At 39.8% G+C, this 6079-nt stretch overlaps 1 pseudogene; it reads left to right on the top strand.

Annotated features, from left to right (window-relative positions):
• Nucleotides 1–1061: 1061 nt before the first annotated feature.
• Nucleotides 1062–6079, top strand: part of LOC116048223 — a 50143-nt pseudogene continuing 45125 nt past the window's right edge.

Raw genomic sequence — 6079 nt, 5'->3', positions numbered from 1 at the left:
ATTCATTGTTCTTGTTCTGTATATAGTTTGTTATCGTGATCAAAACCATTGATCTGAAGCTCAATGCTGATGCTGTCATGTAAATAGTTTTCTAATCAGCAATAAATATAACAATTTCTGATCAACCCATATCAATTGCATGCTTAAAATAACATACCGGTTAAAACCCCGCCCATTTCAAGACAAACTGACCCACTTCCGGGTTAAATCCCGCGCACTTCTGGGTTAGGCCCCGCCCAGTCCGAGTACAGATACAGATACAGATAATTCATATGGTTAACTATACAGATACAGATAATGCTGTACTCGCTCATCCCTACTAGTTAGTCTTTATTCCCCATTGGAGTTCCTGTTTGTATTTTTGATGCGTTTTGAGGTGATTTTTCAGGGTAAGACAGAGGGAGGAGAGGCACTTCAACAGCACGGCGCTGCACTTCAAGTGACACAAGCGCTTGTGCTGGTTGAGATTGCCTCATTTCACTCAGGGGGAAAATGTCAAAAAGACAACAAAGTTTGCTTAATTTTTTCAAATACGCTGGCCAGTCGGATCCCAAACAAGCAAAAAACATTTCTGCTGATCAAGAATGTGGAGACCATGGTGGCTTTTTTGGTTAATTCAATAGTCCGATGGATAATTGCTGTTTGTGAAAACGATTGTTGCAGTGTATTTATTTATATATTTTTTTTCTACATTTCGCAACGATGCAGTGCATGTTCTGAAAAAAAATAAACATTGCCCTGATGATATTGTTTAGGTTTTTTTAGTCAGAGAAGCTACGTAGGCAGTGTAATTTTCTTTTTGTTCCGTTACCTCCAACCCCCGTTTTGAGTCGCCGGATAGTCCCACTTACAAATTAAGCACTGGGCGTAACAGCTCAACACAGCCCAGTAACAGAGTTCTTACCCTTTATTAATTTTTCTTTGTGATTTATTTTTGTACTTTGTTGTGTGGTTAGCACTAGACAGCCGACTCTTTCTGTGTCAAACAACCAAACAAATGTTACTCCTCTCACTGACTAATAACTTGTCCAACTGACTAATTTAACAGGAATTCTCTTTTCATGCAGGGCAATATAAGGGTGTTTTGCAGAGTGCGTCCACTGGTGGAGGGAGGCCTCAGCAAACACATTCAGCTCCTGGTCAGTGACAAGACAATAACACTGGTCAAAAGAGAGAAGGTGAGAATCCTGTCAGCATATCAGATCTATAAATAAAGACATGTTTGCTTTCTCAAAGATCTCCTTTTTGTTCTCTTTGGCTGCACTTTTGGCTATAAGTAGTAACTGCAGTTGTCTTTTTGGATTGTAATTAGGGCCCGAGTGCCGACAGCAGCGAGGCCCTATTGAAACTGAAGGAATTCTTCCTCCGGCAAATGAATCGCCTTTTTGAGGGGCTTAACATATTCACAATGTTGTTTTTGGTCTCTACACCTCCTGAGTGAAATATCTGGCTCTTAAGCTGCTAAAAGTTCCACTATGTATGTTAACTAGCTAGTTGGTTACAGTGTCTGTCTGCTGTTTGGTGATGAAAAGGTAGTGTACGGCAGGGGCCCGTTTCAGGAAAGAGGTTTAACAAACTGAGTCTAACCCTGATCTCTGAGTTGATTTACCCTGAGATGGAAACTGAGTTTTCGGTTCCTGAACAGCTTATTTGAGTAGGTTCCCTCAGAGTTAAGTGCGTGCCCCACCACAATAAAAAGGCAGCATGAATGGAGCCATGATACTACGATTCACCATGGTAACAACTGCAAACAAACTGGTCGGCGGAAATACTCATGCTCACATACAGCGAGTTTGAACATATATTTAGTTTTAAAAAAAGCAACACAGCGGCTGCTGCAAAAGAGAGAATTTTTCGTGGGACCTGCTTTTAAGAGGCGGAGAATTTCCCCCGCAGAATAGAGGCGCGCTCTCACTGGCAGTCTTCGTAAATACCGCGGAATATATAATTAATTTTACCGAAGTGTGCCCTGTTTGTAAATAGCCTGCATCGGTTAAGTCAGTCTTTGTGAACAATTAATCAGTGGACCTTTGAGTGATCTGTTTGAGAACTCGTGGCCTAAGGCGTTCCCGACGTGTTTGAACAGTCCAGCAGCCAGCAGAAGCATGACTGCAGCCCCCTCCCTCTAACTGCCTCAACACCAACTAGCTAAGCTCCCCCCTAGTCTTCATGTGGCTTGCGGCGGGTATTTACGCACTGAAACCCAGCGGACTAGCAAAGCCGCCTGCACGCAGGCAACCCCACAAACACCCGCTGACGTGCTTCCGAGACAGCTGCCCTGAGGCAGCTGACACTAACCACGTCACCACAACACTACAACCCCCCCAACGGGCTCCAAAGGGAATCCGCTCTTCAGCCTGCAGGGACAGAGCAGCAGCCATTTAGAAACCAGGAGATTCGGCGCAGTACTGAATTCGGTACTCTTTGCTGTATACTGTTTTTTTTGCCACACAGCATCATTTTGTGATTAATTACATGCCACTTTGCAACACAGTAATACAGCAGAGACCTTATTTATTGATACATTTCAATACCGATCCAGCTTAACGTTACTACAATTTGCTGGTTGACGTTAATGCTAATGCTTAATGCTAATGCTTGGTGGTTAACATTATGAGGGTACAACATCATTCAACACGCTCATAAAGTTATTTTTAGTATGATTGTTTTGACCATGGTTAACAGCACTGGGCTGACACACGAATAAGTTCACCATCAATCAATCAAAATGTATTTATATAGCACTTTACAGCGCTTACACTTTAAAGTGCTTTACACCAGGAGCCAAGTACAAAAACACCACATACAATAAAAAAGAATGAAGCATATAACACAATACAATCAGAAAAGGTTGCAAAGAAACACGAGAGTGAAATTGTCACACCACTACTACGTATTAACCACGCCACTGCTCAAAAGGTAGTTCCACCCTCAGAAGGAAAAAAGCAATCAAAAGGAGTCGATCATTACACTTTTCCATTACTCTGATTACATAACGAATCTACGCAAATGGTTCAATGTAATATGCTCCTCTTTGTTTTCTCAGGAGTTACTATCTGAAAAAAATATAATCCTTAAAGGAAAGATTTTCAGAATGGAGGAGGAAGAAGAAGAACTAATAGTAATAAAGAAGACAGAAGCGCAGGAGAGAACATGTGGCATGTTGTTGAGGTAAAATGTAAAAATGTAAAGTCTGCTTGTTCTTGATCTTTTAAAATCTATTTTGGTTGAGATGGTTACTATTGTCTTCACTTCTTAAATTTCCAGAAAGAGTTGAAGGATGAGCTGGAGAGGATTTCATCCTCACTGAGTCTGAACAAAACACTATACTTCAGGGAAAGATTTCCGTTTTGCTGGAGGAAATGAAAGAGGCCACTAATGAAGAATTAGGAGAGAATATGGTTGCAGCTTGTTTATTATTATTATTATTAATTTACAACAACACATTGAATTACTTGCTTCTAGATTTTTTTTTTGGTTCAATATTTACTTTTTCTTTAGAGGAAAGATTGCAGTACCACCTAGAGGAGCTGAACACGTTCTTCATGGATTTAAATGTGTCTAGATGAGATATATAAGAGCAATCAAGACCTCAAGAGCTAACAGACCATAAAGTGGATCAACTGTCAGAAGAAAACGGTGTACTTGCCACAAATGTAGCCAGGCAGTTTCAGACTGACGAGCATATCCAGCAGCTGCAGGTCCTCACTAAATCCCAGAACCTGCAGGTCCAGCAGATCCAGGGCATATGCAGGAAAGTTGGTAATGAGCATGAGATGTTCCTCATGAACGAAATAAAAAAAACATGCCTCTAATAATGACAAGCAAGTACCAGGACAGATATGTGTTTGCATTAATGAATGCATACATACACAGCGCTAATAACACCTTTTACATCAAAGAAGTTTTCAAGTGGAGTTTGTGAATAATATACTTGTACATGCCGTGGCACACCGCCCCTGCTAATTTTGTTCTGAGCAGACCCTGTCCATTTTATAATGAAACAGAACAGGCTGAGCTAGTGGCCTATAAATTACAAATTATTTTCTTAAACTTAGCCATAGCTATAACCCATTTGTGTAAAATTTGTATTTAATACCTAAACCCATCCAAAACGTTAAGAATTAAATGTAAAGGGTTAAAGAAACTGCTTTGCTAATTGTTTTTTTTTTGTCTTAGGTTAAAAATGCATATTAAAAAAATACAAAAGAGCCACGAAGACCTCAAACGTGACAGCGCGCTTACAGAGCGTAAAGTTGGTCAGCTGTTGGAGGAAAACGGTTTACTTTCATCCCAGGTAATGGCACACATGCAAAGTTATGTTAAATTCCATCTCGTTGTTTTCTCACTTATGAGGGGATTGGAAATAACAGTCATGTGCAATTTGTACCTCCTTAAAAGATTGAACATGAGCAGACTTCTCCTGAAACCAAGTGATGATAAGTGAGTCTCAGTGGGGTTGGCACTAGTCGCATGTATCAATGTTGAAACTAAAGCTTTCACTTCATACAGATTGTTAAGGTATTATTTCATGTTCTGCAGAAGAGAAAACGGTGTTCCCAACTGACCAACTTTAACACAGAAGTTGTAAGGCTCAGAGGAACCCTAGCATCTTCGGACAGGCTGTGGGAGAGCCAAACACGGCGCCTCCAATCTGACCTTAACAACGCCACCGCTCAAAAGGTAATTACACCCTAAGAAGGAAAATAAGCCATCAAAAGGAGTCGATCAATACACTTTTCCATTACTCTGATTACATATCGGGTTCTACGCAAATGGGTTCAATGTATGTTAATATGCTCCTCTTTGTTTTCTCAGGAGTTACTGTCCGAACAAAATCAAATACTTAAAGGAAAGATTTTACTCAGAATAGAAGAAGAAGAACTAATAATAGGAAATGATGAAAGTGCAGGAGAGAACATGTGGCATGTTGTTGAGGTAAAATGTAAAAATGTAAAGTCTGCTTGTTCTTGATCTTTTAAAATCTATTTTGAAACTAAAGCTTTCACTTCATACAGATTGTTAAGGTATTATTTCATGTTTTGCAGATGAGACAACTGTGTTCCCAACTGGCCAATTTAAAAATAGAAGTGTTTAGGCTCAGTGGAACCCTAGCGTCATCAGAGAGGGATTGGGAGAGCCAAACACGCCGCCTACAGTCTGACCTTAACCACTGCTCAAAAGGTAGTTCCACCCTCAGAAGGAAGAAAAAAAAAAAAAAAAAACAATCAAAAGGAGTCGATCATTACACTTTTCCATTACTCTGAATGATTACATATCGGGTTCTACGCAAATGGGTTCAATGTATGTTAATATGTTTTCTCAGAGTTACTGTCTGAACGAAACACTATACTTCAGGGAAAGATATCTGTTTTGCTGGAGGAAATGAAAGAGGCCTCTAATGAAGAATTAGGAGAGAATATGGTTGCAGCTTTATTATTATCATTATTATTATTATTATTATTATACACATTGAATTACTTGCTTCTAGATTTTTTTTTTTGGGTTCAATATTTACTTTTTCTTTAGAGGAAAAATTGCAGTACCACCTAGAGGAGCTGAACACGTTTTTCATGGATTTAAATGTGTCTAGATGAGATATATAAGAGCAATCAAGAGCTCAAGAGGTACTGTGCCCTAACAGACCATAAAGTGGATCAACTGTCAGAAGAAAACGGTGTACTTGCCACAAATGTAGCCAGGCAGTTTCAGACTGACGAGCAGATCCAGCAGCTGCAGATCCAGCAGATCCAGGGTGTTTGCAGGAAAGTTGGTGATGTGCGGAAGATGAAAGAGGTAAGTTTTACAAGCTTCCCTTGAGTGATTTATATATTACATTAGAACCTTTTTAAATTGACTTCTTGAGTTTCTTTGCCCACCCAATTGAATTTGAGCCTGTGTTCCCAGCATTTTAGAAATGTAATGAAATTATATTTTGAATTCACTTTTGCGGTCTTGATCGACAGCGACTATTTTCTGCTGCCTTCATACAGTAAGGTGCTGTCATCATAGTATGTGATTAGTTTTTTCTAATTGCCTGTTGTCTGTGTGTCAGTTGTTGGAGAACGACAGCAGTGGG

This window comes from Sander lucioperca, chromosome 5 (genome assembly GCF_008315115.2).
Source record: "Sander lucioperca isolate FBNREF2018 chromosome 5, SLUC_FBN_1.2, whole genome shotgun sequence".
Taxonomy (NCBI): domain Eukaryota; kingdom Metazoa; phylum Chordata; class Actinopteri; order Perciformes; family Percidae; genus Sander; species Sander lucioperca.
The sequence above is the reverse complement of the archived record's forward strand: the minus strand, read 5'-3'. Positions and strand labels throughout refer to the sequence as shown.